The sequence below is a fragment of the Panicum virgatum genome, chromosome 6N (assembly GCF_016808335.1).
Source record: "Panicum virgatum strain AP13 chromosome 6N, P.virgatum_v5, whole genome shotgun sequence".
In the NCBI taxonomy this organism is placed as follows: domain Eukaryota; kingdom Viridiplantae; phylum Streptophyta; class Magnoliopsida; order Poales; family Poaceae; genus Panicum; species Panicum virgatum.
In genome coordinates this window covers 45,115,263-45,137,959 of record NC_053150.1, presented here as the reverse complement: position 1 = coordinate 45,137,959, position 22,697 = coordinate 45,115,263, and positions in this window count along the sequence as shown.

Sequence of the window (22,697 nt, the reverse complement as noted above, 5' to 3'; positions counted from 1 at the left end):
GTAGTATTGAGTAATATGAATCCGTTATCAAGGTGTTGTTGTTGGAGATGACCAGCTCAAAATCCATATTGCACAGTTTTATAAGAAACTCTTTGGGACTCCAGATGTTTCGGAGATTACATTGGTGGAAAACCAAATTTCAGATATTCCACAAGTATCTCAAGAGGAAAACGACGTGCTCGTTAGTGAGTTCACGAAAGCTGAAGTAAGGGAGGTAGTGTTCCAGATGGAACATAATAAAGCCCCGGGTCCTGATGGTTTCCCAGCATAATTTTACCAAGTTTTCTGGGGATTAATTAAAGACGACCTTATGGCTCTTTTCTCGGATTTCTTTAACGAAGATCTTAACCTCTTTAGTTTGAATTTTGGGATAATTACACTAATCCCTAAAACTCAGAAAGCTACTAAGATTCAACAATACAGACCGATTTGTGTTCTTAATGTCAGCTTTAAAATTTTTATCAAAGTTGGCACAAATAGGTTGAATAAACTAGCTCAGACAATGGTTAGTCCTACACAGACTGCCTTTATGCCAGGCAGGAATATCATGGAAGGAGTAGTAATTCTTCATGAAACTATCCATGAACTTCATACAAAAAAGAGAGATGGGGTCATTCTTAAAATAGACTTTGAAAAGGCCTATGATAAAGTTAAATGGTCTTTCCTTCAACAAATTCTACGCATGAAAGGTTTCTCTCCTAAATGGTGTAGATGGATTGAAGGAATGGTGACTGGTGGGAGTGTGGGTATCAAGGTTAATGATGACATTGGTCCCTACTTCCAAATGAAACAAGGGCTCCGTCAAGGAGATCAAATGTCACCCATCTTATTTAACATCGTTGATGATATGCTGGCTCTCCTAATTAAGAGAGCAAAAGCCGATGGTCAAATAAGAGGTGTCATCCCTCATCTTATAGATGATGGTCTGTCAATTCTACAATATGCTGATGACACCATCATTTTTATTGATCATGACTTAGAACAAGCAAAAACTCTCAAACTTTTGTTGTGTGCTTTCGAGCAATTATCTGGGTTAAAGATCAACTTCCACAAGAGTGAAATCTTCTGTTATGGTGCAGCTAAAGAGATGGAGGACATTTATACCGATCTCTTTGGTTGCAATGCAGGGGAATACCCGTTCAGGTATTTGGGAATTCATATGCATCATAGACAACTCCTTAATTCAGAATGGAGTAAAGTTGAGGAGCGCTTTGAAAAAAACACTCTTGTTGGAAAGCTAAGTACCTGTCTTACGGTGGACGTCTAGTTTTGCTAAATTTAGTACTTAGCAGTCTTCCCTTATTTATGATGTCCTTTTTTGAAATCTCCAAGGGGGTACTAAGAAATCTTGACCATTTCAGATCAAGATTTTTTTGGCAAGGTTCCTCAGAGAAACATAAATATAGACTTGCAAAATGGGACATCTTGTGACGCCCGAAGGATCAAAGGGGACTAGGAATCTTAGATTTACAATTGCAGAATAAATGATTATTGGCTAAGTGGTTGGTAAATTTGCTAAATACTACTGGCATGTGGCAAACTTTACTTACTAATAAGTATCTAAGATCTAAGTCTCTCACTAAAAGCCAAACCTTACGACTCCCATTTTTGGAGGGGCTGATGAAGATTAAAGATGAGGTGCTGGTGAATGGCTCCTTTATTATTAAAGATGGGTGCCAAACTAGGTTCTGGGACGATACTTGGGCAGGTGACTTATCATTTAAAGTTAAATATCCATCAATTTATAATATTGCTCGAGATCCACATGCCTTTGTGGCTCATGTTATGGCTTTGAGACCCCTCAATATTTCTTTCAGGAGGGCTTTGGTGGATAATAAACTTGTGGAATAGTAAAATCTGGTAGCACAGATCGTTAATGTTGAGTTGGTGGACGGGTAAGTTACTTTTAGATGGAACTGGACCAAATCCGGGTTGTACACTGTTCGATCGTATTACCTGCATCTTATTAATAAACAGCCACCTTTTCAACATAAGATGATCTGAAAACCTAAGATCTCTCTTAAGATTAAGATATTCCTTTGGTATTTACAAAGGGGTGTGGTTTTAACAAAGGATAATCTCGCTAAGAAAAACTAGAAAGGGAGTAAAAAATTTTGTGGATGTAACAGTAATGAGACTATCAAACATCTCTTTCTGGATTGTCCTTATGCGAGAATGGTTTGGAGGGTAATATTTTTTGCTACTGGTTTATCTAAACCTATTTCTATTCGCCATATATTTGGTTCCTGGCTTTCTAATCAGAATAAAAAGATTAGAAATTTGATTTGGGTTGGGGTCGCTGCTGTCTGCTAGGCTATTTGGCACTGTAGAAATGATATTATTTTTAACAAAATCAAAGTTAAGTCGACTTTGCAGGTCATCTTTAGGGGAACGTACTGGTTACGTTTCTGGTCGCAGCTGCAACGTGATGAGCAAGCCAAGAACACGCCCTCCTCGTTGAGCAAGAATGTAGAGATGATTGCTTTGGAGCTTGCTAATGGAGGGTGAAAGCATATTTATCATTTGCTTTAGTTCTTGTCTGTTTTTAGACTGGTTTTGCTATTTTGTGTTTGGAACTATATGTAATAATTGGGTTGTGTACGTCTTTGGTTGTAGAGGCCGGATATCTCATCCTTTATTTAAAAACTAGTGGATGTGCCTGTGGCACGTGTTTAAATAACAATTATATTTAAAAATATCACATGTTTAAGAAATAATTATGTTTAAAAATGTATGCAGTAGCTATTATGTTATAGAGTACAAAATAATAAGTAGCAATACCCATACAGAGTAATTGTAAACTGAGGCACAATATTATTTTAAAATAATGAAATTTAAAAATACTTCAGAATATATATATATATAATCTTATTCACACTCAACAAAATTCTGAAGACAATTGCATTACCTTTTAAAGGGTCGCCCCGCGGACCCGCCTGATCCGGGGTGACCCTGGTCAACCCCGGGGCGTTGCCCGGGGTGGCTCTGGTTTTACTGCAATGGGAGCGCGGTAAACAACGGTGGGTCCCGGCCACCGTCCATCTTCAGGCCGATGGGGCGGGTAGCTCAGGGATAAGCTATCCGCCGCCTATCGTCTTATCTTCTGAGCGCACGGCATCCCCGTAATCATGGTGTTCTTACGGGGAAGCCGCGCACCCCCTCGGGCTCTGTACCGAACCCGGCGGCTGGGCGCCACAACCGCCTGGTAAAGATATTTTCACCAGGCGGGTGTCTTCGAGGGGAAGGAAGCATCCTTCCCGGGCTTCACGCGCCGGGTCAGGCCCGAAACGCTCCTGGTGGGTGCCCTCCTCCATGGGCAGACGTCCCTGGTGGGGGCCCACAGCTGCACTCAGCTGACGCCGCCGGCTGACACTGCTGGTGGGTCCGTTCTTCCTTAATCGCGCATTGATCCAGGACTATGGGTACCCAAATTCTCATTATGCTGACAATATCCCTAAGTAGGCTTGGCGGCTAAATACCAAGAGCTGGCGCGCCAGGTAGGAGATTCGGCGAGTTCATTAGTGAATTCAATGGCTGAATCAAGCGACACCAACACTCTGCCTGAAGGCACAACCCTCGTCTTTGGTTCTTGGGCCTCGGGCGGCTTCACTGGCCACCTGATCATGCCAAAGGAACCGGAGGAAAAACTTGACGATCAACCGGCCAGAGTAGCTGATGATCTCAAACTCGGCGGAAATCAAGCTTCACCCGAACTCGATTCAGAAGACCTCGGGAACATGTCGACTCCAACTCGTGCAGACGGGTTAGCCGAGTTCGACATCAAACCAAATTCTAAAAATTTCTAGTTTTCTCAAACTCTGGCAAAATATGTGGCTTATCTCAAGTCAACCAAACATCCTAAGGTCGTCAACTCAGAACTACTCGATGGAGTAGATCAAGTTTCACAATCGTTTGAAGGATGTATCAAGCTCGCAGAATCTGCTCTCGGTCCATCCAGGATACAGCAGAACCCAGAACCTTTGAACCCACGACACTCTCGGCCGGCTGACATGTTCTTTGGGATCGATCGAGTTGATTCTTCACTCATCAACTGCATCAACATAGCTGAGAATATTCTACAACACAAGAAACAGGACTCGGCGGGAAAATCCTGTGGGAAACCCGAGAAGGCAAACCCCCCGCTTGAACGGATGGGACCGCCTCTCTCAGGAAAACCTCAGGATTCCTCATCAAAACCTGTTCACAAGTGGACTCCTAAACCCAATGACATCTCTGATCCCCTATTCGATCAGGATTTTGATGAGTTCATGGAAAGCCACGACAACCTCGAACCATACGATGATCTTGAGAATTGGTCAGACGATGTAAACTTGTTCATGGATGCCATGAGCCACCCACCCTGCAAGGCTGATTCCCTATGGCAGGAAATCAAGCTTAAGAAGCAAGGAGCAACATCCAAAACCCCAGAAAAATCCAGCGAGTCTATTTTTGACAAGCCATGGACTAGAAAGCCAGAAGGACTAACCCCTACTCAATCCTGGCTACACTGGATGAACGAGAATGCCCTTCAGGTAGAGATGGGCATCCCGCTCCTTACTCACCCAAAACACACATACTAAAAAATTGGTGGTTTAACCGATTTCGAGTCCAAGTACTCCTACGATTCGAAAGAGGACTTGGACAACCTAATCCAGTACAGCAAAGAAGCCGAAACCAAATCGATTAAGAGCTCCAAAACCGATCAGGACTCTTTGCCAAACTTGGTTATATATGCGACACTGGAAGGACGGACGATGCTTCTGGAAAAGCCGGGGCTCAATACTCGATCCGTCGGGGCCTCTTGTCCTCATATCGATGTACCTAAATTCTTAGTATTTGTCAAATCATTGCTTGGAAAGCTTTGGACATTATAACTTCAAAATCACAAAACAAAAAATTTATATCTTATATACTTAGAAAAACTTTTCCTCCTACATATATCCGTAGGGGAGTGAGTTAGGGGGCAGATGCCCCCTCCTCCCCTATTAACAGCAGTTGTTCTTCTCCGAAGGGCGTCCTCCTCCCATCTACTATTCAACTACTAGCTGCTCGTTCCCGCAGAAACATAATTACGATTACGCGATCGCGCAGTGGCATCATCTGCCTACGAGAGCTGCACAGAGGAGCCTTCAAGGACACCCACTGGCTCTGTGGTTTCAAGGTTGGCGTGTCCGTCTTCCGCGACATGTGTATCGTCAGCTACTAGAATGGAAAGATGACCTTCTTTCCCAACACCGCCTCTTACCATATAGTTTCGAGCAGATGAGACCTTGCTGTGGTATACATGGCAAGATATTTGAGAATGATGTCCGTGTGCTGGCGCAGGCTATGGTAGAGGGGACAATCGCCTCTTCTCGGCTGTTTGCTATAGGGCAGAAGGTAGTTGATGCAATTGACTATCAGCTCAACCTCTACACAGCTGCGCGGTGCTTGCCATCCTTGGCTCATGAAGATTGCGACTTCTGCCTCCAAGAGCTGATGCAAGCACTGTCCGGTTCTTGTGAGGAGCATATTAGGCGGGAATGAAGCTTTGGTGTGGTGCGGCTATCGCTTGTACTACACCCCTTCTTAGGTGAACAAATAGTAGACACCAGACATAATTGAAATATTTGTTATTCTTTTAGTGATTGTAGTATGTTGTTATAACTGTTGTTTGAAGAGGATGATGAGGTAGTTGCTCACCGCCGCAAGAAGGAAATAGCCATCTAGGTTTCAGTGGGCGTGGTTGTTGCGATAGCCATAGTGCTCTTCTATAGAAAGAAGAAAAGGTTGTCAAAGAACAACTTGCCCTCTGGTAAGTTTCTCTTAATGACAGATTGTAATTGGAGGATAGTAAAATTTCATCCTAAACAACTGACTAACAAATATTGCTAATCAATGTGCAGGTGAAAAGGGAAAAGAGACTAAGTTGAAGGACATGGCATGTGAAGAAGTAGCATATCGCGTCGATTCAGAGATAGGGCAGACAGTTCTAAATTTTTCTATTTTAAAAAATAGCTTAGATACATGGATTGATTGCTTGAACATATCTCGTCCACATAGGTAGGTAGAGGAGGCATATGCCCCCTCCTCCCCATGGCGAATCCAGATGTCAATGTAGGGTGGTACAGTGCAAACCAAACTTTTTTTAAGTAGCCGTGAGGTTGAAAATATAGTCAATTTCTTTCAAAGAAAGAAAAAATACAGTGGATGAGTTTGTTGGGCCAAATCTTAGGGTGGACCGCGGCCTACCCAATCCACTCTCTAGATATGTCGCTGCCTCCTCCCTTATTAACATAATTGATTGAACGTTCAGTTTTTTTTTTGCAACAAAAACTAGACCCTCCACAGTGTGGAGTGATGCTGTTAAAAAAAATCGGGCCCCATGGTGAAAATGGGCATAGATTCCTAGACAGCTGCAGCGTTAGAAATTATAAGCATTGGAGCCATCTAAAATCACCTGGATATTTATATTAATAAAATAGTGCTCCGACCCTCGCTTTGTTACCTGTGTAGCTTCATTTGGACCACTTTATAGTCCATCTGTCGTAAAAATAAGTTATTATAGGATCCAAAATTTATCCCAACAAATAAGCTATTTTATCTTATTTAGAAAGTGCGCATGTGCATATAACAATCAATTATAGCCAATATGGGTAATAAATAGGGGTAAACATGATCATTTTGTCTTCTTGTTAATCTATCATAGAATTTCTAGAATGGCCGAAGGGAGTTATATTAGCAGTTGGCCTCTCGCATTTAATTTTTCTAGTTCCCTCCCTAGCTAATGTCCCTGTTATCATAAGCTAAGATTATTGATTCGGCATCGGTGTGTTTTGTGTGTATATGTGAGAGAGGTACACAATATCATGACCACGACTAAATTATGCCACATAATGCGACTAAGTTGGAGAGCAAGCTAAAGAGAAGTGGGAACAAAGTCATTACTCAATTCAGGATGTACTCTTTTGTTACGTCTACTTTGGCTTTGGCGTACTAAAACATGTAGGTGAACTCATCATCGAGTTCCACAAAAATCACCTTGTTCTCTTCTCAAAATGCAAGTAGAGTCAAACTCGCAAATATAACCGAGCTTACTCACCATCACAAAATCTCAATGCAACATACTAGATAACTTTGACTATGCCAGTAATAACTTGAGCATTTACGATATATAGAGTAACGAGTTACACTTACCACTAACCACTAACCAATCTTGGATGGATATGGAAAGTTAAAACATTTGAAACCTTTTCTCATCAAAGTTAGGCCCACCATACCCCTTACAGAGGTCCCACTTGTCAGGTCAAAAGTTTTGACGAAAGGGGTTGGAGTCCCATTTTTTGATAGATAGAAAATGTTTCCACCCCAAAAGCCTTGTTTTTTTTACCAAAAAATTTACCATACCCACCACTATTTTTTGGAAGTAAAAAGATATAGGATGCTGTTTTTTAGAAGTAAAAAGAGAGAGGATGGCTGATTTTGGGGATGCTGTTCTTTTGGAAGTAAAAGGAGAGGACAGCTGATTACCATACCCACCACTATTTTTTTGGAAGTAAAAAGAGAGATGATGCTGTTTTTTGAAAGTAAAGAGAGAGAGAATCGCTGATTTTTGGGGTATGCTGTTTTTTTAAGTAAAAAGAGAGAGAGGATGTTGTTTTTTGGAAGCAAAAAGAGAGAGAATCGTTGATTTTTGGGGGATGTGTTTCTTTGGAAGTAAAAGAGAGATAATCGCTGATTTTTGGGGGGATGTGTTTTTTTTTGGAAGTAAAAGAGAGAGGATCGCTGGTTTTTTGGAAATAAAAAAGAGAGGATCGCTGATTTTCTAGAAGCAAAGGAGATCTTGTCCCGTTCGTCCTGTTCTGGCCGCTGCTTTCATCGCACAGCACCACGCTCTAGGTGCCGGCTGCTCGGTGCGCTGCATGCCCGCCCGTTCCTCCGCTGCTCTTATCGCATGTCAACGCGCACTGCCTGCCCGTTTGTTCAGCGTGCTCGCAAGTCACCGCGCGTTGCCTGCCCGGCCACACCCTCGCCTCCTCGCCGCCCTCCCTCCTCCCCACGCTGCTTCATCACAACTGTGGCCTCGCCTACTCAGAGTACTCCATCCGCTGCACGTTGCCACGCTCTGCCGCATTCCTAACTGCCCGCATGCTCGGCGCGTGGGGTTCAGCTGCAGGCACCGACGCCCTCCTGCATGTTTGGTTGATCGTCGCCACCGGTGCCCCTATCCACCGAGAAGGGTGCCATTGAGGTGCGAGACTCCATTGGTTGGCGCCATAGATGGCTCTGGTCATCACCATCCGGCAGCCCTGTTCGCCAAGAAGGGAGCATAGAGATTCGAGGTTTGATTCACAATTGTTCTCCAAATGTCTCCCCCCTCCTGCATGTTTGCTCACAGAGGTGATTCTTCATTTAATTAACCAGCACCGAGATGATTCATTATTTATATTTTGTTGTGACATATTTTGATCGGTTGAAGCAAATGGATGGTCGTCGACCATTTGGAGATATCACAAATACCTTGAATCGTCTTAAGCGAAATTCACATGATCAACATGAGAACCAAGCTGTGCAAAATGGTATGTTCATGTGATCTTGTTATAACTATTTCATTTTAGTTTTGCCCATTGTCGGTGTTTACCGCCAATCCTGCTCAGGGATACCCTTAGCAGTAGGGTTTGTAGGTAGGGATCGACGGCTCCGGAACTCGATGGTGCAAGGAACACAAAGATTTAGATAGGTTCGGGCCGCGAGTTGCGTAATACCCACTAGTAGAAAACAAGCCAAAGGTCCACCTTAAAAGTACCGGTATGAAGATGAACCGGTACCTATGCTAGCATAGGTACCGGTTCATCTTCATACCGGTACTTTTGGGGTTGATAGAATCTATGGATGAGCCTTAGGTACCGGTTGGTAAAACCAACCGGTACCTAAGGCTCTTAAGGTACCGGTTGGTGTTACCAACCGGTACCTAAGGTGGTTAGTGTTACCAACCGGTACCTAAGGCTCATCCAAGGGTTACTTCAAAAGGAAAATATCTCTCTTCCCGTCACAAGTGATGTGTAGGTGAGATGGTAAGGAAGGTGCACGTGACGCAAGAAATCCCAAGTTCGAATCCCAGCCACCACCGCATACATATTTTTGACAAAAATAAATGCCATTGGTACCGGTTGTGTTACCCGGTGTTAAAGCCAAGAGCCTTTGGTCTCGGTTTTGGGGTACCGGTTGCAAAAACCGGTACCTAAGGCCTTATTCAACCGGTGCCTAAGGATCTTTTTCCAGTAATGACCCTACGTCCTGTGTGGTGGTTTGTATTGTCTTAGGTGTAGATGTCTTTTGACGGGGTCCCTGCCCGCCCTTATATATCCGGGGGGACAGGGTTACATGGAAAGTCCTAGCTGAGTACAACACGATCGGGTAGTTTCCTTGTACTGCAGCTAGTTCTACGCCTATTCGGGTAGTTACAAAAAGAGGTAAGGTACATCCATGAGCTATCCCTTACTCTAGAATATTTTATGTCTGTAAACAGTCCCGCTGCCCCGGGTCTGACAAGACCCCGAGCTCTTCGTAGCCGAGTTTTGCAGGCGTCGAGTACTTGGCTGGGTGTCTTCAAGTTCTTCGAGTAGTCAGAACATCCTTCTGGTTGCTTCTGACTCTTCCTTCAGATACATCGAGTAGTCCTTCAAGTACTTCCGTTTGTTTCGAGGCTGTGAGGTGCTCAAGCCCCGAAATCTTGATCATATATGATGCGCGAAGTACTCGTGCTCCATATGAAGTAGCCCCCGAGCCTTAGGTTGAATCGTAGAATCAGGCTGAGGGTCACTTTAGTCTTTTTCTTCTTCTTTATTTTAAAAAAAAATTGAAAAATAAATCTCTGATACATATATATTCCGCATCCCCTGAGTCTTGAATTTAAATCCCTCCATTTAGATTTAAGAATCAATGTAAACTCATGGCAAAAACTGAAAACTTTCCTGAGAAGGAAAGAATCCGTTGGCAGCTCAAATATTCACAAAATTGACCCTGAAGACTGTATAAAGCCGGTTAAAAACTTCCAAGGGTTTTACCCCTTGAACTCCTGGCCACCGTCAAACTCAGATTTCACATTTACCTCTTCTCAGTCAAAATCCAAAAGCCCCTCTCGTAGCCCCGAGCCAAAACTCGTGACTTTGAGATGGCTCTCAAGAAGAACAAATTCAAAGTTGAGGAGGGAACTGTTGCTAATATGTCCACAGGTTGGCATAAAAGCAAGATGTCTGAATCACTGGTCTGGAAGTTGGAGAATATGGGTCTCCTCCAAGAGCAGGGCATGAGCCAATGGCGCACTGGTGAAGAAGAAGATTACCCTATGGAAGATACTCTTGAGACCATTATGTTTCGCGATTTGTAGAACGTGGTCTCACTCTTCCTGTGTCAGAATTTTTCTATAGACTGCTTCAGTTCTGGGGAATTCAATTACACCATCTCACTCCTCAGTCCATCTTGCATCTTTCAATTTTCACTCATTTCTGTGAGACATTCCTTGGAATTCTCCCTCATTTCCACCTTTTCCAACATTTCTTCTTCCTTGTTCCAATCCCTAATGCCACCAATCCCGCCGTCGTTGGGGGATGTGAATTGGTACTCCGCCCTGAGAACCGAGGCGAGTACTTGGCTTATGATCCGACGGGTAAAGGGGCCGAATGAAAGAAGTTCTAGTTCCATGTTGGAAACTTTGAATCCCCACTTCCAGAAAGGACTGCTGGTGCCCCCCAAGTCCAGGAGAGCTAGTCGAGTAGAGGACCTGGTGGCAAGCAAGTTGAAGCCATTCTTCGTGCGATTGCCATTATTAAGAAAAAGGGAGTCACTGGAGAACATGTGGTCTTCTCATTTATCAGTCACCAGACGCAGCCTCTCCAGCTGCGAAAGCATCCTGCCTTTCGATATGAAGGTACGCAGGATCCCACTAGGATGTCCTCAGAACCAATGGCTCAGTCTTAAGTAATAAAGAGATGCTGTAAAGTACTCAATAACTTCGACAAGTCTTTGACGCTTCCAACACTCTTCTCGGCACAAAATCCTCCCGAGAATGCCTGGGTACGTGCTTTGGATACCATGTCGAGTACTTGTAGTTAACCATTTTTGATCTTCTGACTAAGTATTGGCTTCTTTCTGCAGAAGAATTATAAATCCTGGTATTGTATGCCTCCGACTTCTGCAAATATTGATTCTGACGACAGCAAGAAATGGAAGGTGGCTCTTGCATCAATGTTGCAAAGGAAAGTTCCTCGTCTTGATGTCGGCGAGTAAGTATATAATATTTTGTTGATTGTACCCCGTTTGCCTCAGCTTTCTTATTCAGAATCTTGCTTGGCTAGGGTCCAATATCTTTCGGCGCATGAAAAATATCAAGTCCAAGACTTCCGCAACTGGGTGTCGAGTGGTTCGGAAGAAACTAGTCGATCAGCCCCCGATTCTCCTATAATTGGGTTGATCGAGACCCCGGCTGCTAGTTTTCCGAGTGCAGACACAGCTGAGAAACCAAGCGAACCAAGCCCTGAAACATCTGATACTCCTGCGGCTACTGAAGGAGCTTCCAAAGCTGGTGGATCTGGGATTAGTGGAGCAGAAGGGTCAAAAGTTCCTTCTGTTCGACTGGTACCATTCCAGTCTATGCCTCAGTCAGCCCAAGAAGAGTTGGGAAAGGAACTATTTGATGATCCACTGTTGTCTCTAGACAATATGAAGAAACTCGCAGATTGTATGCAGTGGAGCTTTAAATTCACCAAGGTGAGTCTTCTGCCACTACTTGTCTTTGTCGAGTAGTTGTTGATGTCTGACCAGATTCGTCTTGTATGTCTCAGAATGTAGCCAATCGATCTTTCTTGAAGTCTCATGCTTTATATAAGACTGTAGACAATCGGAAGATCTTAGAGGAGCAAAAGATCATGATTTCCAAACGACCGGATGAAGCCCTTGCTGCTCGGAACAAACTTTATGAAGCAAGTCAGCAGCATCATCTGGAGATGTGTGACATGAAGCGCCAGATTAAGAACCTTGAGGAAGAAAGATTAAAGCTTCAAGAAGAAAATTCCAGGCTTTTGAAGCAATTGCAGACTGCCCAAGCCTGTAAGCACTCGATCTTTTGTCCTGATTTTGCTTTGTCATATCAATATCTGAGATATCTTCCCATCAGGTTCTCCGGAAGACCTTACTCGACTAATAGCAGCAGCTCAAGCTCTTGTGGATGTGGTTGATACTGAAGAAGAGTCGTCAAGTAGCAAGTCTTTAGTGGAGCATTTGGAAGAAGCTCCCCAGAAAATTTTTGACGTTATGACGGCTACGTCCAAGAATTACCTAACCCACATGATAGGAGTTGTCAAGTCATACTTGCCTCAGTTTAATTTAGCTCCGATAGCTAAAGGAATAGCTCCCATTTGCTCTGATGAGAAATTCCGAGCGTATTGTAAGGAATCAGAAGTGATTGCGGAGGAAATTCTGAAGAACATGGCAGAGTAGACTGCTTGTAACAACTCTTATAATCTTCAGTGAGCTCTTGTCGTTGTTCATAGCTTGTATCCTGTTGGTGTGTCTTCAGAAGCATAATCTGATACTGTAGGATAAGTATGAACTAGTCGATCAATCGAGTAGAATACCCGCATGGAGTAATCCTTAAATTTAATCAGTTATGATGAGTCCCGTCGGACTATCCAAATAGAAAAAACTTGTAAAGATACCCATAAACTACTCGATCAGGCGAGTAGTGCGTCCTTACCAAGGACTGGAGTAATCCGTAAGACAAAACTGTTAGGTACGAACCTCGTCGGGTTGCCCAAGACGTAAATGTCATAGGGATATCCAAGGCTTACTCGAGCAAGGCGAGTAAGATGTCCTTTAACCAAGGACTGGAGTAATCCTTAAGGCAAAACTGTTAGGTACGAACTCCGTCGGGTTGTCCAAGACGTAAATACTAGAAAAATATCCAAAACTTACTCGAGCGAGGCGAGTAAGGTGTCTAACTTGTAGACTGGAGTAACTACTAAGATTGACCTGTTAGGGCGAACCCCATCGGATTGCCCAAGATGGACAAAATGTAGTAGTATCCATAACGTACTCGAGCGAGCGAGTAGTTTTGCATTGACAGCAATGCTGGAGTTCCTCATAGTTGACCTGTTAGGATGAACTCCGTCGAGTTATCCAAGATGGACAACTAGTAAAGGTATCCATTCACCTTCTCGAGCTAGGCGAGTAGGTTGTGCCCTTTAAGGGAAAGGATGCAGCTTGTGTAGTTGTTCTGATGGAAAACTGTGTAAGCTTATCCCGGACTGGCGATGCTGTCAGATTGCCTTTAATGTAGTCGATATGTCAATAAGGATCCTCACTTTATTAAAGAAATCAACTGACACCACTAGTCTGCTTGGATCAAGGATAAAACTTGCGCAAGTGCTCAATGTTCCAGGAATTCGGTACCTCATTGCCATCTGCATCAGTGATTTTGTATAAACCTGGTCTTGTAACCTTAGTTACGATGAAGGGACCTTCCCATCTGGAATTTAACTTGTGCAGTCATGTCTCATCCTAAATCCGGCGAAGTACTAGATCTCCAATGTTGAAGGATCTTTGCTGGACGTTGCGGTCATGATAGCGTCTGACTCCTTGAAGATATCTAGCCGATTGTGTTAAGGCGTTGACTCTGGCCTCTTCGACTGATGCTAACTCCAGTTGTCGAGCTTCATCTGCTTCTCCTTCTTGATAGGCTTCTACTCTTGGGGATCTCCACATGATATCGGCGAGTAGTATAGCCTCTGACCCATAGGTAAGGAAGAAAGGAGATTGTCCAGTTGCTTTGCTAGGCTGGGTTCGCAGCCCCCAGACTACATGAGGTAGTTCTTGAATCCATTTGCCGCCTTTCTTGGTGTTGGCGTCGTAGAGTCTTTTCTTCAAGCCGTCAAGTACTAAACCATTGATGCGCTCAACTTGACCGTTTGCCCGAGGATGAGCCACGGAAGCATATTTGACCTCGATACAAGAGTTGTCACAGAAATCCCAAAAAGATTGTGACGTGAAGTTGGAGCCAAGATCTGTAATAATGGTGTGAGGAAAACCAAACTGATAGATAATGTCGGAGATGAAGTCCACTGCACTATTTGATGAGATCTTGACAATGTGCTTGTACTCGATCCACTTGGTGAACTTGTCGACTGCTACCAGCACATGATTGAATTCTCCTGGAGCGACGGTTAATGGTTCGATCATGTCCAAACTCCAACAGGCGAACGGCCATGATGGAGGGATTGTTATCAAGTTGTGTGCTGGGACGTGAGTCTTCTTGCCAAAGAATTGGCAGTCAGGGCACCGTCTGACCAAGTCTTCTGCGTCCGAAATAGCTATTGGCCAGAAGAATCCAGACCTATACGCCTTGCCGACTAGTGTCCTTGATGTAGCGTGATTGCCACAAACTCCTTCATGTATTTCTCAGAGGATGTCTTTGCCTTCTTCAAGGCACACTTCATGAGGATGCCTGAAGCAGAGCGCTTGTATAGGTTGTCGCCGACGAGGACGAAACCCTTGCTGCGCCTGGTGATGCGGGCAGCTTCAGCGCTTTTAGGATCAACATGTGGTGGAAGCTTGAATTCCTTGATGAAGTCGATAAACTGAGTCCACCAATCTTCATCAATCATCAGCACTTCTCTGACTGTGGCTGGGGCCTCCGTGTCAGTGTCTTGTTGGCTTTGTTCCTTGACTGATGGGTGGAGAAGTTCATGGACAAAAACTCCTGGTGGGACAGCTGCTTGAGTGGACCCAAGTTTGGAGAGGACATCAGCTCCCACGTTGTTGTTGCAATCGATGTGGTGGATTTTCAATCCTGAGAACTTGTTTTTGAGCTTTCTGATTTCTGCAACGTATGCGTCCATTGTATCCTTATTGACGTCCCATTCTTTATTGACTTGTTGAACGATGAGTAGAGAATCGCCGTAGACAAGTAGTCGCTTGATGCCGAGAGATACTACTAGTCGGAGGCCGTGTAGCAATGCCTCGTATTCAGCTTCATTGTTGGAGACCTTGAACAAGATTTGGAACACATATTTCAATTGTTCTCCCTTGGGGGAGATGAATAAAACTCCTGCACCGCCTCCATCTATCTTGAGTGAGCCATCGAAGTACATCACCCAATGCTCTAGAATGCTCTGGGGTGCTGGAATTTGATTTCCCGCCATTCAGCCAAGAAGTCGACTAGTGCCTGTGACTTGATTGTTGTTCTTGGCTTGAAGTTGATTTCCAAAGCTCCCAGTTCAACTGCCCACTTTGAGATTCGTCCAGTGGCATCCCGATTGTGGAGTATATCCCTCAATGTGAAGTCAGTTATGACTGAGATCTTGTATTCGTCAAAGTAATGCCGGAGCTTCCTGGAGGTGATTAGAATTTCATACGGAAGTTTTTGAATTGATGGATATCTAACCTTTAATTCAGATAGTACTTTGCTGATGAAGTAGACTGGTCTCTGAACACCGTAAGCGTGGCCTTCCTCCGGGCGTTCAACTACTATCGCCGTACTGACTACATGGGTAGTCGCAGCGATGTAGAGGAGTAATTCCTCACCGGGTAGTGGGAATGTTAGAATCGGCGATGACTGGAGATTATGCTTGAGATTCTTGAGTGCTTCCGCAGCTTCTGTAGTCCACTCGAATTTATCTTGTCTCTTTAGGAGTTTGAAGAAGGGTATTCCCCGTTCGCCAAGCCTAGACAAGAATCGATTCAAGGCTGCCATGCAGCCTGTAAGCTTCTGGATGTCCTTGATGGTAGCTGGAGCGTCCATGGCCACGATGGCATTGATCTTCTCTGGATTAGCCTTAATTCCTTGGTTACTGACGATGAATCCGAGTAGTTTTCCAGAGGGTACACCAAAGATGCACTTGGTTGGGTTGAGCTTCCCGCAGAATTTTCGGAGGCTGTTGAAGGTCTCTTCCAGGTCAGTAATGAATTGATCCTGGGTCTTTGTTTTGATAACAACATCGTCAACATAGACTTCAACATTGCGATGTAGCTGATCGGAGAAGCATAGTTGTATCGCACGCTGGTAGGTAGCGCCAGCGTACTTCAACCTGAAGGACATGGTCTTGTAGGCGTATGCCCCGTAAGGGGTGATGAAGGCCGTCTTAATTTGGTCTTCTTCTTTCAGGGTGATTTGATGATACCCTGAGTAGCAATCGAGGAAGGATAACAGGACACATCCTGCTGTTGAGTCGATTACTTGATCAATGCGTGGTAGCCCGAAAGGATCCTTTGGGCAGTGCTTGTTTAGATCGGTGTAGTCGACACACACCCTCCACTCGTTGTTGTTCTTCTTCTGGACGAGCACAGGGTTGGCCAACCAATCAGGATGGTAGACTTCCTTGATGAACCCAGCTGCGAGTAGTTTTGCCGGCTCTTTCTTGATGGCTTCTCACTTGTCCGGTGGGAACCGTCGTAATTGTTGCTTTTTTGGTGTTGCTTTAGGGTCGACCTTCAAGTCATGCTCGATCAACTCCTTGGGCATCCCTGGCATATCCGCTGGTTTCCACGCGAATACGTCTCAGTTGGCCCTAAGGAAGTTGACGAGCTCGAGTTCCTATTTGTCACCCAGTCCTGCTCCGATGATGGCTGTTTTGGAGTCGTCTCCCTCTTGTAGCTGGATAGTCTTGGTGCCCACACCATTGGTTGGTTTAATTGATGATTGGCTTGGCTTCTTGGAAGGCATCGACTCCTTGAGTGAGAGTTCTTTAGCAGCAGCAAGTATTTTGCTGACAGAGCTAGGAACCCGGATAGTAGAAGCGTGATTTATTGCTTCCTTGTCGCACTCGAAGGACTTGGGGAGGTCTCCCCGTAGTGAAAGGACTCCTGTGTTGCCTGGCATCTTGAGGAGCAGGTAGACATAGTGCGGCACTGCCATGAACTTGGCTAGTGCAGGTCTTCCCAAGATAGCATGATAACAGGACTCGAAGTCGGCTACTTCGAATTTGATGTACTCTGTCCGAAAGTTCTGTTCTTTACCAAATGTGACTGGGAGGGTAACCGAGCCAATTGGAGGAGAGGAATTTCCGGGGACGATGCCATAGAACGGAGCCTTGCTTGGAGTAAGCAGACTCATATAGTTGAGACCCATCTTTACCAGTGTGCTTGCAAAGATCAGGTTGAGCCCACTTCCGCCGTCGATGAGTACTCGAGTAAGATTGGAGCCCTGAACGACTGGATCGAGTACTAGCGGGAACTTTCTAGGTTCAGAGAAGCTGGTCCACTGATCCTCCCTGGAGAAGGTAATGGGGACCTCGCTATATTTGAGTGGCCTCTGAATTGCTGGTTCGACTGAGAGGATCTCTCTGAGTAGGAGCTTCTGAGCTCGCTTGGAGAAGCTAGAATCTCCTCCAAATATGGCATTGATGACATTTTGCTGCTGTTGGAAACCATCACGGTCTTTCTTGTCGTCTTCATCATCTTTGTCTTGTTCTTTCTTTGGAGCAGTTGCAGGTGCCAACTGGAAGGATTTGCGCAGGATCGTACACTTCCACATCGAGTGGTTGCTCTTGGGGTGGATTTGACATCTTTTGTTGTGAAGTATCTTGTCGAACTGGTCCTGCGGTTTGTCGCCCTTCTTACCACGCGGTGTGCGATCCATAGTGCCGACAGTGTCGTCAGGCTTACGCTTACGCGTAGGATCCCGCTAGTTGCTGGGCCCTCCACGGTTGTTGTGGCGCTTCCCGTTGTTGTCGTTGTTACGGCGGGGAAAGCGACTGCGTTCTTGCTCCTCTTCATCTGCCCAGCACTGCATTATGTCCTGTAAATCTACCACCGTTTTGGGCCGATTGCGCCCAAAGTCGCGGTATAGTGACTGGACGGTGATGCCGCTCTGGAAGAAGTCGATGACGTCGTCGTCGGCGACGTTGGGGGTGGTGGCTCTTGTGTCGAAGAAGCGCTTGACATAGGATCTGATCGACTCGCTTTGCTCCTGCTTGATCATGGATAGGGCATGACGAGTAGCTACTCGATGTAGAGACCCTTGGAAGTTGTCGACGAACGCCTTCTTGAGGTCCTCCCACGAGTGGATTGACTCGCGTGCCAAGCTTTCGAGCCACGTGAGGGGTGCGGGCTCTAGGGCCATCGGGAGGTAAAGGACCTTAGTGTTGGTGTCTCCCCCAGCAACACTAATAGCGGTCGAGTATAAACGTAATCATTGAGCAGGGTCTTGCTTACCGTCGTACTTTTGGATGTTCGTAGGCTTGAAATCCTTCGGGTACTCGATATTGTCGAAAGCCTTGCTCAGGGCTTGGAAGCGGTCGGAGTTGTCCGCAGGTTGCGCTCTGCGTCTTGCGTTGATGATGTCTCGTGCGTCCACAATGGAATCGGCTACCTCTTCCCTGTTGTTCCCACGGTTATTGTTGTTGCGGTTTGGCTGAGAGCCAGGAGCTTGATTTGCTTGTGGTTGGCCACCTCTGGGGCGATCACTACTCGCAGCTTCCTGATCCTCTTGGTTTCTTCGGTTCTGATGTTCCTGCTGCTGTTGACGCTGGTGGCCTCTGGGGGTATGGCTTGCTTGAGGTATTGCTGTTGCGGTAGCCCTTGATCGCGTACCGTGAAGCGAGGACAGGGGGTTCTGTCTCTCGAGTTGTTCAACAACATTTTTGGTGAGATTTATGACTCATTCCAACTCGGGATTCTGGGGCATCGTCATGAGTCGCAGGGTTGCTTCTGTCATTGCGGCGATTGGTGTTCTGAAGATGGGATCCGCAGCATTGTTGAATTCGTTGTTGAGGTTGCGTGGAGGGAGATGAGCACATTCGGCCGCACAAGTCCCTGCACACTTCTTTGCGTTGATTCCTTTCCTTGCGGGTTGTACGAGTGACTTCGTCTTCATCAGCTGGAGCATCTTGGGTCAAGTTGTTTGCTGAGATCTGATCCAAGGCTTCGTTAGGATCATGGTGGCTTGGAGCACCTTCGGGCTGGATGATTACCGGAACCAAACGCTCCTGAGAGAAGCTTTCCAGGTCTGATTCGTAATCAGCTAGGACAGTTCCACCGGAGCCAGTTTCCCTCTCGGTTTCGAGGGGAGTGCCGTGTTGAAATGGGAGATCATCAATGCTGGCAACTTCTCGCAGGTTGTCGAGTAGTTCTGCGAGGGTATGACCTCGGCAAGATTTGAGTTGCATCTTAGCCAGTGCATTGGTGATGAATTCCAGGCTGTCTTGAGATGACTCGACTGGATCTGGGTAAACGTAAAAAACGGGTGCCTCCCGGCTAGCGGTGGCTGATTGGTCTTCGACGTGAAGTAGGCGATCCAAACTATTTTCATAGAAGGATCTAATCATCTGTTTGTAAACAGACGATGAATTGCGCAAACCAAAGACGGGTTGCACGATAAGAGTCCCAATCCGAGTGGATTTTGGTTTGAGATCAATCTGAGTCCGAGTAGAACTCGAGTTGTTTTTGAGTTTCGGCTCGATCTAGTTGGCAAGGTCGGGAAGCAACATAACGCCACGATCATGAGATCTGGCGAGCTTGTTGGAGTCTTCTAACATGGAGCTCTTCGGCGTGGGAGAGTTGGTTAAGTAGCTATCGAAGCCGCCTGAACCATTGGCGACGCAGACCCATGAACTGAAGATGAAGGTGGCGCCTCTGGGAGGCGTCATGGTGCTGAAAGCGAAAGTGGCCATCGAACTCGCCGATGAACTCACCGAGTCCCCAACCTGGCGCGCCAGCTGTCGGTGTTTACCGCGAAGCCTGCTCAGGGATACCCTTAGCAGTAGGGTTTGTAGGTAGGGATCGACGGCTCTGGAACTCAATGGTGCAAGAAACACAAAGATTTAGACAGGTTCGGGCCGCGAGTTGCGTAATACCCTACGTCTTGTGTGGTGATTTATAATGCCTTAGGTGTAGATGTCTTTTGAGGGGGTCCATGCCCGCCCTTATATATATGGGAGGACAGGGTTACATGGAAAGTCCTAGCTGAGTACAACACGATCGCGTAGTTTCCTTGTACTGTAGCTAGTTCTACGCCTATTCGGGTAGTTACAAAAAGAGGTAAGGTACATCCATGAGCTATCCCTTACTCTAGAACATTCTATGTCTGTAAGCAGTCCCGCTGCCCCGGGTCTGACACCCATAATTCATAAACTATAACATTTGGAATTCCAGTTGATTGCACCAAGCAAAGGGAAGTTAAGCGGCAAAGGGCTAGGGAGAAATATGCAAGCATGCCAGCTGATAAAAAAAAGCCGAGTTGAATGCTAAGAGGCGAGAAAGTTATCATTAGAAAAAGGCCGAAAGAGAAGCTGCTCGGAATGATACAGAGAATCTCGGTATATTTTTTACAACCCGACACATCAGTATGTGAGTCTGCTAACTCAAAATGTATTGACCATATGCAGGTGTTGCTCCTTTGATTAATGAAACAAATACGTCCAATGGCGTTGTTGAGCAAACGACTTCTGAGTTAGACGGGACAACCACACCAGGTATATTTAAAATAAATTGTACCCATCAGTGTGTGAGTCTGCTAACTCAAATGCATTTACCTTATGTAGATGTTGCCTATGTGATTAATGAAACAAATACCTCCAATAGCGTTGTTGAGCATCTAACTTCTGAGTTAAATGAGAGAACTACATATGATTTTGATTATTCATGGTTGCATCGCAGTGATACTTTCCAAACAATTCCAATGGAAGGTACAAGCACTGTATACAAAGCATATGGTATTGTTAATTATTAATATTATAGCTAGATCATATGCATAGTATCAATTTACTAACATTCTTACATTTTTCGAATCATGTGATAGTTCTTCCGGAATTATCTCTGGTCGAGCGATGGAGGGCGAAAGACAAAAAGTACCTTAATATGACAGATGATCAGAAGGCTAAGAAAAATGCACTATGATTATGACCTCCCAAATTATCTGAATGTTTTCAGCTGCTACAATGCACTATGATTGAATAAATGTTTGGTGTACACGTGTAAACATACCTTTTTTATCTTGATCCGTGACATGTCTATCATGAGATTATTCTTATATATATTCTTGTTAGAATTTTGTTGAGTGTGAGTAAGATTATATGTATATTGTGAAGTACTTTTAAATTTCATTATTCTAAAATAATATTTAGGTCTCAGTTTACAATTACTCTGTATTTGTATTACTACTTATTATTTTGTACTCTATAATATTATAGCTACTGCATACTAATATATTTAAATATAATTATTTCTTAAACATTTGATATTTTTAAATATAATTGTTATTTAAACACGTGCCACAGGCAACGTGCACATCCACTAGTTATCTAAAAATGTAGCTAAAAGAAGAGATCATGTTACTCCTTCAAGAGCAACCTCAATATTTGGCAAACCAGTTAGAAATACAATAACGGTAACAGTCTGGCGTTGTCTCTCTACAACAAGTGTTAGGGAAATCAACCTAGTTGCAGAGAGACAGCGCATGTTGCTACAGGAGTTAGGCTGAAAGAATCGCAGCTGAATGTACTTTTGTGGTTTGAAACCTAGTTGCTACAGGCTAATGACTTAACATATGAGATTAGTGCGTCCCAACGCTATAATTTGTTAAGATCAAGAGCTGGACATTGACTACAGAGTCACTTCCATCTGAAATCTAATCTTATTAGTCAACTATAGTCCATTTGTTTAAGATCAAAGGTTTTGCCATGGTCTAACTGATCATGAAAGATGTCCACGACAGAAAAAACTTCGAGTTCAGAATCGACTGTGGTCCACTTTGATGTTCTGATGGATTAGGGGCTTACATCTAAAATAAGAATTTCGATGTTCTGATGAACTATATAAAGTAAAAGGGGTCATGACCTTTTTGCCTCGTTTTACGACTACGTGCACAACTTGCAGAGTTTGTGTTCAGGTGGCCCCTGTTCTTGTCCAGTAACTTGAAATCAAGATTCTGAAAATTTTCTTTTGTAGAAGCATTCCTTTCCTTTCATGTACCATAGATTGTTGGTATGGTCAGACAGTAGAGCAGAAGATTATATAATTCTCTACGAGCATCTCAGTTCTGTCCTTGGTACCACAGGATGTATAGATCTCTGTTTTGCTTTTCCATATCTGAAATTGCTTATTTTGGTTTTCAGTTGATCGCTTGCAGTGTCCACTGTCCAGTGTGACTACCATTACCCGTTTTTCATCCTGTCCCTGAAGAGAGGCTACCAAACTTCTCACTGAAAATGCTTGTTGTTGCATGCTTCTCATCCAGGGATGAGGACGCCACCTTGCTCTTCAGAGTTCAGAGTTCAGTTCAGAGGCGTATCTTTGCCTGCATTGTTTCCCAGCGAGGGAGGACGGTTATCGAATCGAAACGGCGCCAAAGTCGCCTTTCGCCACTTGCAGCTCTGGATTGAAAAGAATCAAACATGAGAATAGCAGGTGATAGCTGGAGTCCCTTGTGCATCTTCTGTTGTTTCCATGCTTTATTGGGCTGTGCAGACCCGCATCATACGTTTCTATGATCAAGTTCGTTCATGACGAATTATTGGCGCGGGGCTTAATTGCTGCATGTTGCTTGCCACCACACATTAGAGGAGACGCAACCGTACCTTGTTTAATTCTTGTATAAAGTCTAGCAGCTCATTGCCACCATTATACAAGGAGATTGGTGCAAAAAAGAGGTGCATTAGCTGTACTCATGTTGCCATTTTACACATATTCTTCTAGAACATGAGGCGTGCATATTTTTATTTTTATTT